General features: G+C 49.4%; 1 protein-coding gene across 1 annotated transcript in view; it reads left to right on the top strand.

Annotated features, from left to right (window-relative positions):
* Positions 1 to 13,346, top strand: part of LOC121535393 (receptor-type tyrosine-protein phosphatase F) — a 419,130-nt gene that overhangs the window by 110,625 nt on the left and 295,159 nt on the right. Inside the window, exon 2 of the mRNA XM_045205947.1 lies at positions 9,084 to 9,214. The gene's annotated coding sequence lies outside the window, so the exon portion shown is untranslated. The remainder of the gene's footprint in view (positions 1 to 9,083; positions 9,215 to 13,346) is intronic.

Here is a 13,346-nt window from a genome sequence, read left to right as displayed (position 1 = left end):
CACCAATATTTGGCACTAAGACAGTGCACTGTCCGGCCGATACCCGGGTGTCCAGAGGAGGGTGACGTGTGAGCCCAATAGATCAATCGATCCCGACACTCGAGCGGAACATACTTCCGACCCTCCGGGCATTGTGGTGGACTAGGGTCGGTGCGTAATGCCCGCTCGAGCTCAGAATCGAGCTCCCACACCACCGGTGCCACTAGACACGACTCCGGCAGTATGGGAGTGGGCTCCACGAACCTCTCCTCCCCGTCATACAGCCGAGACAGCGCATCTGCCTTCCCGTTTTGTGACCCAGGGATGTAGGTGATCTTAAAAGAGAAACGGGTCAAAAACATACTCCATCTAGCCTGCCGAGGGTTCAGCCTCCTCGCTGCCCGGATGTACTCCAGGTTACGGTGGTCCGTCAAAATGAGGAAAGGGTGTTGAGCCCCCTCAAGCCAGTGCCTCCACACCTTAAGGGCCTGTACCACAGCTAACAGCTCCCTGTCCCCTATGTCATAATTTCGCTCCGCCGGGCTGAGCTTCTTGGAATAGAAGGCACAGGGGCGGAGTTTAGGTGGCGCGCCTGACCGTTGTGAAAGCACGGCGCCAATACCGGCCTCAGACGCGTCCACCTCTACCTGAAATGGTAAAGAGGGATCCGGATGCGCCAGCACCGGGGCCGAGGTAAACAGGTCCTTCAGCCTCCCAAACGCCCTGTCCGCCTCGACTGACCACTGCAGACGCACCGGACCCCCCTTCAAGAGAGACGTGATGGGAGCTGCCACTTGCCCAAAACCCCGGATAAACCTCCGGTAGTAATTCGCAAACCCCAAAAACTGCTGCACCTCTTTCACAGTGGTTGGTGTTTGCCAATTACGCACGGCCGACGCCTTCGGTCTACCTCCATCTTCACCCCTGACGCTGACAACTGATACCCCAAAAAAGGAGATCGACTCCTGGAAAAACAGACACTTCTCTGCCTTCACATACAGGTCGTGCTCCACCAGCCTCCGCAACACTCTGCGCACCAGGGCCACATGCTCGACACGGGTAGGTGAGTACACGAGAATGTCATCTATGTACACAACGACTCCCAGTCCCTGCATGTCCCTGAAGATCTCATCCACAAATGATTGGAAAACCGATGGAGCATTCATCAACCCGTATGGCATGACTAGATACTCGTAATGGCCCGAGGTGGTACTAAAGGCTGTTTTCCATTCATCATCCTTCTTGATGCGCACCAAGTTGTACGCGCTCCTGAGATCTAATTTCGTGAAGAAACGCGCCCCATGCAACGACTCAGTCATGGTCGCAATCAGCGGGAGTGGATAACTATACTTCACCGTAATCTGATTGAGACCACGGTAATCGATGCACGGACGCAAACCACCATCCTTCTTCTTCACGAAAAAGAAACTCGAGGACGCGGGGAAGTGGACGGCCGTATGTATCCTTGTCTCAGCGATTCGTCTATGTAAATCTCCATAGCTTTCTTCTCCTCCTGAGACAGAGGATACACATGACTCCGTGGGAGCGCAGCTCCTGCCTGAAGGTTTATCGCACAATCCCCCTGCCTATGGGGTGGCAACCGCGTCGCCCTCGCCTTACTAAACGCGATAGCCAAATCCCCATACTCAGGTGGAATGTGCAATGCGGGCACCTGGTTTGGACTCTCCACCGAGGTAGCCCCTACGGAAACACCCAAACATCTACCCACACACTGAGCAGACCACTCCATCAGAGCCCTCTCCTGCCACGAAATCACTGGGTTATGGGTACTCAACCAGGGCATGCCCAGCACCACCGGATACGCAGGAGAGTCAATCAGGAACAGCTGAATCATCTCCTGATGATCCCCCTGCGCACACATCCTAAGTGGCGCCGTGACCTCCTGATCAAGCCCGTACCCAACGGACGACTATCTAGGGCGTGAACGGGAAAAGGAACATCAACAGGAATGAGGGGAATCCCTAACGCTAAACAAAACTTTTTATCAATAAAATTCCCAGCTGCGCCTGAATCTACCAGCGCCTTATGCTGGGCATGAGGTGCTACCTGTGGAAAACATACAGGCATACAGAAATGGGCAACAGAGAGCTCTGGGTGAGTGGGGCGCCTACTCACCTGGAAGGAATCCCCAGTGCGGGGCCTGTCGTCATCTCCCCTAGGAGGCCATCCCCAGCACCTAGCCGCGGTGTGTCCTCCCGACCACAGTTGGTGCAGTGGATGGACCCCCTAGCCTGCCGACCCCTCCTCTCTCTAGCGCCAGCGCCCCGAGCTCCATGGGACAAGGCTCGGAGGCGCTGGAGGGTGGAATGGACGGACCCTCCGCAAGACGTCCCGCGGGTAGCCAGCAGGTTATCCAGCCTGATGGACATATCCACCAGCTGGTCGAAAGTGAGACTGGTGTCCCTGCACGCCAGCTCCCGACGGACGTCCTCACGTAGGCTGCATCGGTATAGATCGATGAGGGCCCGATCATTCCACCCTGCATCTGCCGCCAGAGCACGGAATTCGAGCGCGAATTCCTGGGCACTTCTCTTCCCCTGTCGGAGGAAGACCAGACGCTCCCCGCCGCTTTCCCCTCCGGGGATGAGTCAAACACCGCCCTAAAGCGGCGGGAGAACTCGGTGTACGTGATGGTCGTGGCGTCGATCTTCCTCCACTCCGCGTTGGCCCACTCCAACGCTTTTCCGGCCAGGCAGGAGATCAGGCGGACACGCTCTCATGCCCTGAAGGTGCCGGGTGCACGGTGGCCAGGTATAGCTCTACCTGGAGCAGGAATCCTTGACACCCAGCCGCTGTCCCGTCGTAAGCCCTCGGGAGAGATAGTCGGACTCCTCGAGGTTCCGGCGCTGGAATGGCCGGGCTGGCCGATGGTGCTGGCAGGGCGGGCGGTGGTGGAGGCGAACCCCAGCCTCGGAGTGTGGTAATCACCTCCTGCAGGGCGTTCCCCATCTGCAGGAGTTGCTCTTGCTGGTCCCGAACCTGGGCTTCCAGTCTTGTCTGGGCTGCTTCGGCTCCTGCTGATTCCATGACTGGTGTATGATTCTGTCAGGGCGTGTGTAGGTGTAGTGTAGGAAATCAAATGCAGGACGCCGACTGTAGGTTCCAAAATGCTGTATTTCTGGCCCAACACAGGCAACAGGACAACTAAGCCCAACAGCTAAATTACGCACAAGGCGAAAAGGCAAATGCGCACAAACAGGTGCGACAAACGAAGTGGTGCACGAACAAGTGCAACTATGCTCCAGCGCAGTGGAGAACCTATGCTCAACCGAGCAAACACAACACTGACGAAAAACAATCATACACAACACATGACAAACACAACGAGAAACTTATAGGACACTAATTACGTAAAACAGAAACAGGTGTGACACAAACAGACAAAAGCAAACGAACATGAAACATCTATCGGTGGCAGCTAGAATTCCGGAGACGACGAGCGCCGAAGCCTGCCCGAACAAGGAGGAGAGGCAGCCTCGGCCGAAACCGTGACAGCCTGGTGTTGCTGTTAACCCGAATTAGTGTTTCCCCTATATTTAATCGTCGCCGACCACTCCAAAAAATATGTGGGATGGTAAAACGTTTTCAGTGTCATCTTAAATGATTAAAGCCAGATATTAAGTAGAAAAAATTATGGAGCTACGTTACATATACAAAAGTATACGGACACCCCTTTTTAGTGGATTGGGTTATTTCAGCCACACCCGTTGCTGACAGGTGTATAACATCGAGCACACAGACATGCAGTATCCGTAGACAAACATTGGCAGTAGAATGGCCTTACTGAAGAGCTCAGTGACTTCTAACTTGGCACAGTCATGGGATGCCACCTTTCCAACAAGTCAGTTCGTCAAATTCCTGCCCTGCTAGAGCTGCCCTGGTCAACTGTAAGTGCTGTTATTGTGAAGTGGAAACGTCTAGGAGCAACAACTGCTCAGCCGCAAAGCGGTAGGCCACACAAGCTCACAGAACGGGACCGCCGAGTGATGAAGTGCGTAGCGTGTACAAATCGTCTGTCCTCGGTTGCAACACTCACTACTGAGTTCCAAACTGCCTCTCGAAGCAACGTCAGCAACAGAACTGTTCATCGGGAGCTTCATGAAATGGGTTTTCATGGCCAAGCTGCCGCACACAAGCCTAAGATCACCACGCGCAATGCCAAGCGTCGGCTGGAGTGGTGTAAAGCTCGCCGCCATTGGACTCTGGAGCAGTTGAAACGCGTTCTCTGGAGTGATTAATCACGTTTCACCATCTGGCAGTCCAACGGACGAATCTGGGTTTTTGCGGATGCCAGGAGAACGCTGCCTACCGGAATGCATAGTGCCAAATGTAAAGTTTGGTGGAGGAGGAATAATGGTCTGGGGCTGTTTTTCATGGTTCGGGCTAGGCCCATTTGTTCCAGTGAAGGGATATCTTAACGCTACAGCATACAATGACATTCTAGACGATTCTGTGCTTCCAACTTTGTGGCATCAGGTTGGGGAAGGCCCTTTCCTGTTTCAGCATGACAATGCCCTCATGCACAAAGCGAGGTCCATACAGAAATGGTTTGTCGAGATCGGTGTGGAATAACTTGATTTGCCTGCACAGAGCCCTGACCTCAACCCCATCGAACACCTTTGGGATGAATTGGAACGCTGACTGCGAGCCAGGCCTAATCGCCCAACATCAGTGCCCAACCTCACTAATGCTCTTGTGGCTGAATGGAAGCAAGTCCCCGCAGCAATGTTCCAACATCTAGTAGAAAGCTTTCCCAGAAGAGTGGAGGCTGTTATAGCAGCAAAAGGGGGACCAACTCCATATTAATGCCCATGATTTTGGAATGAGATGTTCGACGAGCAGGTGTCCACATACTTTTGGTAATGTAGTGTATATATTTACAAGATCATCTTTTGAGAACTAACTCCCTCATCACCTCAATTGGAGACCCATGGGGCGGCGCACAATTGGCCCAGCGTCATCCAGGGTAGGGGAGGGAATGGCGGGCAGGGATGTAGCTCAGTTGGTAGAGCATGGTGTTTGCAACGCCAGGGTTGTGGGTTCGATTCCCACGGTGGGCCAGTATGAAGAAAAAAAAGAAGAAAAATAATAATAATGTAATGTCCATCTTTAAATGGACCCAGCTGCATCTTTAAATGTGCCCAGCTGCATCTTTAAATTTGCCCAGCTGCATCTTTAAATGTGCCCAGCTGCATCTTTAAATGTGCCCAGCTGCATCTTTAAATGAGCCCAACTGCATCTTTAAATGGACCCAGCTGCATCTTTAAATGAGCCCAACTGCATCTTTAAATGGACCCAGCTGCATCTTTAAATGAGCCCAACTGCATCTTTAAATATGCCCAGCTGCATCTTTAAATGTGCCCAGCTGCATCTTTAAATTTGCCCAGCTGCATCTTTAAATGAGCCCAACTGCATCTTTAAATGAGCCCAACTGCATCTTTAAATGGACCCAGCTGCATCTTTAAATGAGCCCAACTGCATCTTTAAATGTGCCCAGCTGCATCTTTAAATTTGCCCAGCTGCATCTTTAAATGAGCCCAGCTGCATCTTCAAATGGGTCCAGCTGCATCTTTAAATTATAATCGGAGGTCTAAAATGCGCATTTAAAGAAGAAAACAACAGAATAACACGAAACTGGTCCCACTGTGACTATGTAACAGACAGTAACAGACAGGGAAAGAAAGGGAAGACACATTGTTGTGTGTGTGTGTGTGTGTGTGTGTGTGTGTGTGTGTGTGTGTGTGTGTGTGTGTGTGTGTGTGTGTGTGTGTGTGTGTGTTTGTGTTGACAATGAGTGTCAGTGTCACTTTAGTTTATGAAGAGTAGGCCTACTTCTCAGGTCAGTGTGCCCTCATCCGAACTGGAGTGCCTGTTCTCCATCCTGTATTGGGACAACAGCACTGCACTACAGGTAGACAGACTGGAGAGTCTTTCAGCACTCTCTCTCTCGCTCTCTCTCTCTCTCTCTCTCTCTCTGTCTCTGTCTCTCTCTCTCTCTCTCTCTTTTCTCTCTCTCTGTCTCTTCTCACTCTCTCTCTCTCTCTCTCTCTCTCTCTCTCTCTCTCTCTCTCTCTCTCTCTCTCTCCCTTCCTCTCTCCCCTCTCCCCCTCCTTGTCTCTCCCGTGGGATTTTAACGGGTCATTTGTGGAAAACATTCCTGATTACTCAATGTATCCTCAATACTCACTGTACAGTCTGTACTCTGTCAAACAACTATCACTATGTCTCTGTCTCTCTATCTCTCTCTCTCTCTGTCTCTCTCTCTGTGTCTCTCTCTCTCTGTCTCTGTCTCTCTATATCTCTCTCTCTCTGTCTCTCTCTCTCTCTCTCTCTCTCTCTGTCTCTCTCTCTCTCTCTCTGTCTCTTTATATCTCTCTGTCTCTCTCTCTCTCTCTCTCTCTCTCTCTCTCTCTCTCTCTCTCTCTCCTTCTATCTCTTTGCTTCATAATCAAAGTTATGCACGGCAGGTAGCTTAGTGGTTAAGAGCGTTGTGCCAGTAACCGAAAGGTCGCTGGTTCTAATCCCTGAGCCAACTAGGTGAAAAATCTGTCGATGTGCCCTTGAGCAAGGCACTTAACCCTAATTGCTCCTGTAAGTCGCTCTGGATAAGAGCGTCTGTAAAATGCATTGTAAACTGTCAGAATAGTTGAACCCACTATTCATTGTAAATGGTAATTATTTCTACCTAAACATGTTTTTGTCTTGTTGAATGTGTTGTATTGCCATCTGGCTAGAAGCACTATGCTGATCAAACGGAGGGAGAGAAGGAGAGAGGATGTCTGAATTGAGAGAGGGAGAGAACAGGGTTTGTAAATAAGAATTTGTTCTTAACTGACTTGCCTAGTTAAATAAAGGTTAAATAAAAAATTAATAAAATAAATAGGGAAAGAGATACGTGACCCGGAGGAGAGAGAGAAGAGTAAAAAATACACAGAATGTCCCGAAAGACAACGTTCGTAGCATTGACCCAACGTCTGTAGCATTGACCCAACGTCCGTAGCATTGACCCAACGTCCGTAGCATTGACCCAACGTCCGTAGCATTGACCCAACGTCCGTAGCATTGACTCAACGTCCGTAGCATTGACACAACGTCCGTAGCATTGACTCAACGTCCGTAGCATTGACCCAACGTCCTTAGCATTGACCCAACGTCCTTAGCATTGACCCTACGTCCGTAGCATTGATACAACGTCCGTAGCATTGACTCAACGTCCGTAGCATTGACCCAACGTCCTTAGCATTGACCCAACGTCCGTAGCATTGACACAACGTCCGTAGCATTGACTCAACGTCCGTAGCATTGACCCAACGTCCTTAGCATTGACCCAACGTCCGTAGCATTGACCCAACGTCCGTAGCATTGACCCAACGTCCGTAGCATTGACTCAACATCCGTAGCATTGACCCAACGTCCATAGCATTGACCCAACGTCCATAGCATTGACCCAACGTCCGTAGCATTGACCCTACCTCAGCCTGTGTTAGTTTCTTTATGCTAAATTCTGACTCACTTCATCTAGGCAACAGCAGCAAGGAAAGAGATGCCACAGGAGCTTTATCCCACTCCATCCGCTTCTGTCTCTTCCCTCTTCACTCTCTTGCACTAAGATCTCCCATATTGCATATTTCGCCCCAAACCTAATTCACGCTACCAGAATAACCCCCCTTCTCCCCCGTCTCCCCCGTCTCTGTGGTGGGTCTCATGTTGTGGAGAGACAGACAGGCAGGGCAAAGTGTAGGGACCAGAGGAGAGAGTGGGGGTACGGTGGGGGTACGGGGCACCGCATGGCGTACGCTCTGAAGTGCCTCCATCCACGTCGTGTCATTTCCTCCTTTTAATTGGCCTATCTAAATGCATCCCCGATTTGTCAATACCCGCCGGGGTCCCAGATAAAAATGATTTGTCTCTTGTATTCGGCGGCATGCTTCGCTGTTCGGAGAGACACACAAACACACAAACTCACACACACTCGCACTCACACACACACACACACACACACACAAACACACAAACTCACACACACTCGCACTGTTCCCCTTGGAGCGATAGTGCGCCCTGCCTCTCGACAGCACGCCAGTACTGGAGAATGCATGTTGTTTTTTTTAGTTTTGTTTTTCAGAGAGCTGAAAAAACATCTGTGCTTTGCCCTCCTTTCGCACACACACAAACACACACAAACACACACACACACACACACACTCACACTCACACACACACACACTCTCTGTCTCTCTCTCTCTCTCTCTCTCTCTCTCTCTCTCTCTCTCTCTCGCTCTCGCTCTCGCTCTCGCTCTCGCTCTCTCTCTCTCTCTCTCTCTCTCTCTCTCTCTCTCTCTCTCTCTCTCTCTCTCTCTCTCTCTCTCGCTCTCGCTCTCGCTCTCGCTCTCGCTCTCGCTCTCGCTCTCTCTATCTCAAACAGACACAAGGTCACCACCACCAGGCTGGAGTCTGTCCTGCTACCTCCCTCTGTCTCACACCTTCTGTCCTGCTACCTCCCTCTGTCTCACACCTTCTGTCCTGCTACCTCCCTCTGTCTCACACCTTCTGTCCTGCTACCTCCCTCTGTCTCACACCTTCTGTCCTGCTACCTCCCTCTGTCTCACACCTTCTTTCCTGCTACCTCCCTCTGTCTCACACCTTCTGTCCTGCTACCTCCCTCTGTCTGACACCTTCTGTCCTGCTACCTCCCTCTGTCTCACACCTTCTGTCCTGCTACCTCCCTCTGTCTGACACCTTCTGTCCTGCTACCTCCCTCTGTCTCACACCTTCTTTCCTGCTACCTCCCTCTGTCTCACACCTTCTTTCCTGCTACCTCCCTCTCTCTCTCACTTTGTGTGAGTGTGTGTTTGTACACGCCTTTGTGTGTGTGTGTGTGTGTGTTTATGTGCTTGCCTGCGTGTGTGTGAAACAGAACAGGTGCTAGCCAGCTGTGTTAATGATAAAGGGTGTCAGCTCCACTCTGACTTTCGCAACTCCCTGTTAACTGAGGTGTAAACACAGAGTAGCAGGTCTTCAACACCATACGCCACGGACACAACTGCTGCTTTTTTTACTCATTCAGCTGCCATTGTGGTTTTCAGGTCTCCAGGTCCCACCTCAACACTATACAGCTACAACTGCCGAGGACAAGCCCCCCCCAAGGCCTCTTTTGGACTGCCATGTTTTGAGTGACTTGTTGTTCCCAATCGCTTTGAATCACCCTCTGTTTCAGGTAACTGTTAATACGTTTTTATCCAGTCAGACATGATTCCCCTAAGATCAGACGTGTTCATTCATGAAGCTGTAGACCTGCTTTGAATGAATCACTCCCTTCCACCGGCATCCCTCCTTCCCTCCATCCCTCTCTTCCTTTCAACCAGCTGGCATGGTCACCCCTGTAATGAGCCATTCAAATATACTGTGTCTCCTACTGTGTATCCTACTCTGTCTCATACTGTGTTGACTACTGTGTCTTCTACTGTGTCGACTACTGTGTCGACTACTGTGTCGACTACTGTGTCGACTACTGTGTCTTCTACTGTGTTGACTACTGTGTCTCCTACTGTGTCTCCTACTGTGTCTTCTACTGTGTCTCCTACTGTGTCTCATACTGTGTCCTACTGTGTCTTCTACTGTGTTGACTACTGTGTATCCTACTGTGTCTCCTACTGTGTCTTCTACTGTGTCTCCTACTGTGTCTCCTACTGTGTATTCTACTGTGTCTCATACTGTGTCTTCTACTGTGTTGACTACTGGTTCTCCTACTGTGTCTCCTACTGTGTCTTCTACTGTGTATCCTACTGTGTCTCCTACTGTGTCTCCTACTGTGTTAACTACTGTGTCTCCTACTGTGTATCCTACTGTGTCTCCTACTGTGTCTCCTACTGTGTCTCATACTGTGTTGACTACTGTGTCTTCTACTGTGTCTCCTACTGTGTCTCCTACTGTGTTAACTACTGTATCTCCTACTGTGTATCCTACTGTGTATTATACTGTGTATTCTACTGTGTCTCCTACTGTGTCTCCTACTGTGTCTCCTACTGTGTTGACTACTGTGTCTCCTACTGTGTCTTCTACTGTGTATCCTACTGTGTCTGCTACTGTGTCTGCTACTGTGTCTCCTACTGTGTATTCTACTGTGTCTCCTACTGTGTCTGCTACTGTGTCTCCTACTGTGTCTCCTACTGTGTCTCATACTGTGTTGACTACTTGTGTCTCCTACTGTGTCTCCTACTGTGTATCCTACTGTGTATCCTACTGTGTCTCCTACTGTGTATTCTACTGTGTTAACTACTGTGTCTCCTACTGTGTCTTCTACTGTGTATCCTACTGTGTCTCCTACTGTGTCTCCTACTGTGTTAACTACTGTGTATCCTACTGTGTCTCCTACTGTGTCTCCTACTGTGTCTCATACTGTGTTGACTACTGTGTATTCTACTGTGTCTCCTACTGTGTTAACTACTGTATCTCCTACTGTGTCTCCTACTGTGTATTATACTGTGTATTCTACTGTGTCTCCTACTGTGTTGACTACTGTGTTGATTACTGTGTCTCCTACTGTGTCTCCTACTGTGTTGACTACTGTGTCTCATACTGTGTTGACTACTTGTGTCTCCTACTGTGTATCCTACTGTGTTTCCTACTGTGTATTCTACTGTGTCTCCTACTGTGTCTGCTACTGTGTCTGCTACTGTGTCTCCTACTGTGTCTTCTACTGTGTTGACTACTGTATCTCCTACTGTGTTTCCTACTGTGTCTCATACTGTGTTGACTACTTGTGTCTCCTACTGTGTCTCCTACTGTGTATCCTACTGTGTCTCCTACTGTGTCTCCTACTGTGTCTCCTACTGTGTCTGCTACTGTGTCTCCTACTGTGTCTGCTACTGTGTCTGCTACTGTGTCTCCTACTGTGTCGACTACTGTGTCTCCTACTGTGACTCCTACTGTGTCTCCTACTGTGTCTCCTACTGTGTTAACTACTGTATCTCCTACTGTGTCTCCTACTGTGTCTTCTACTGTGTTGACTACTGTGTTAACTACTGTGTCTTCTACTGTGTCTCCTACTGTGTCTTCTACTGTGTTGACTACTGTGTCTCCTACTGTGTCTCCTACTGTGTCTCCTACTGTGTTGACTACTGTGTCTCCTACTGTGTCTCCTACTGTGTCTTCTACTGTGTCTCCTACTGTGTCTCCTACTGTGTCTCCTACTGTGTCCTACTGTGTCTCCTACTGTGTCTCCTACTGTGTATCCTACTGTGTTAACTACTGTATCTCCTACTGTGTCTCCTACTGTGTCTTCTACTGTGTCTCCTACTGTGTCTTCTACTGTGTCTCCTACTTTGTCTTCTACTGTGTTGACTACTGTGTCTCCTACTGTGTCTCCTACTGTGTCTCCTACTGTGTTGACTACTGTGTCTCCTACTGTGTCTCCTACTGTGTCTCCTACTGTGTTAACTACTGTATCTCCTACTGTGTCTCCTACTGTGTCTTCTACTGTGTTGACTACTGTGTCTCCTACTGTGTCTCCTACTGTGTCTTCTACTGTGTTGACTACTGTGTCTCCTACTGTGTCTCCTACTGTGTCTTCTACTGTGTTGACTACTGTGTCTCCTACTGTGTCTCCTACTGTGTTGACTACTGTGTCTCCTACTGTGTCTCCTACTGTGTCTTCTACTGTGTCTCCTACTGTGTCTCCTACTGTGTCTCCTACTGTGTCTTCTACTGTGACTCCTACTGTGTCTCCTACTGTGTCTTCTACTGTGTTGACTACTGTGTCTCCTACTGTTTCTCCTACTGTGTTGACTACTGTGTCTCCTACTGTGTCTTCTACTGTGTCTCCTACTGTGTCTCCTACTCTGTTGACTACTGTGTTAACTACTGTGTCTCCTACTGTGTCTCCTACTGTGTCTTCTACTGTGTCTCCTACTGTGTCTCCTACTGTGTCTCCTACTGTGTTAACTACTGTGTCTTCTACTGTGTCTCCTACTGTGTCTCCTACTGTGTCTCCTACTCTGTTGACTACTGTGTTAACTACTGTGTCTCCTACTGTGTCTCCTACTGTGTCTCCTACTGTGTCTCCTACTCTGTTGACTACTGTGTTGACTACTGTGACTCCTACTGTGTCTCCTACTGTGTCTTCTACTGTGTTGACTACTGTTTCTCCTACTGTGTCTCCTGCTGTGTCTCCTACTGTGTCTCCTACTGTGTTAACTACTGTGTCTTCTACTGTGTCTCCTACTGTGTCTCCTACTGTGTCTTCTACTGTGTCTTCTACTGTGTCTTCTACTGTGTCTACTACTGTGTATCCTACTGTGTCTCCTACTGTGTCTTCTACTGTGTCTTCTACTGTGTCTCCTACTGTGTTGACTACTGTGTCTCCTACTGTGTCTTCTACTGTGTCTCCTACTGTGTCTCCTACTCTGTTGACTACTGTGTTAACTACTGTGTCTCCTACTGTGTCTCCTACTGTGTCTCCTACTGTGTCTTCTACTGTGTCTCCTACTGTGTCTCCTACTGTGTCTCCTACTGTGTCTCCTACTGTGTCTTCTACTGTGCCTCCTACTGTGTCTCCTACTGTGTCTCCTACTCTGTTGACTACTGTGTTAACTACTGTGTCTCCTACTGTGTATCCTACTGTGTCTCCTACTGTGTATCCTACTCTGTTGACTACTGTGTTGACTACTGTGTTGACTACTGTTTCTCCTACTGTGTCTCCTGCTGTGTCTCCTACTGTGTCTCCTACTGTGTTAACTACTGTGTCTTCTACTGTGTCTCCTACTGTGTCTCCTACTGTGTCTCCTACTCTGTTGACTACTGTGTTAACTACTGTGTCTCCTACTGTGTCTTCTACTGTGTCTCCTACTGTGTCTTCTACTGTGTCTCCTACTGTGTCTTCTACTGTGTCTCCTACTGTGTCTCCTACTGTGTCTTCTACTGTGTTGACTACTGTTTCTCCTACTGTGTCTCCTGCTGTGTCTCATACTGTGTCTCCTACTGTGTTAACTGCTGTGTCTTCTACTGTGTCTCCTACTGTGTCTCCTACTCTGTTGACTACTGTGTTAACTACTGTGTCTCCTACTGTGTCTTCTACTGTGTCTCCTACTGTGTCTTCTACTGTGTCTCCTACTGTGTTAACTACTGTGTCTCCTACTGTGTCTTCTACTGTGTCTCCTACTGTGTCTCCTACTGTGTCTTCTACTGTGTCTCCTACTGTGTCTTCTACTGTGTGAATCCAGGTGTTCTCATCTACTCTGAGAAGAGATGCTGGAGTTGCGCAACAAAGTGTGTGCGTGTGTGTGTGTGCGCTGCTGCTTGGTACGTAAAGAAGCCATGTGAAAACACTGAGACTGCTAGCTAGCTCTACT

Source organism: Coregonus clupeaformis, chromosome 21 (genome assembly GCF_020615455.1).
Source record: "Coregonus clupeaformis isolate EN_2021a chromosome 21, ASM2061545v1, whole genome shotgun sequence".
NCBI lineage: Eukaryota > Metazoa > Chordata > Actinopteri > Salmoniformes > Salmonidae > Coregonus > Coregonus clupeaformis.
This window is presented reverse-complemented; position numbering and strand designations above follow the sequence as displayed.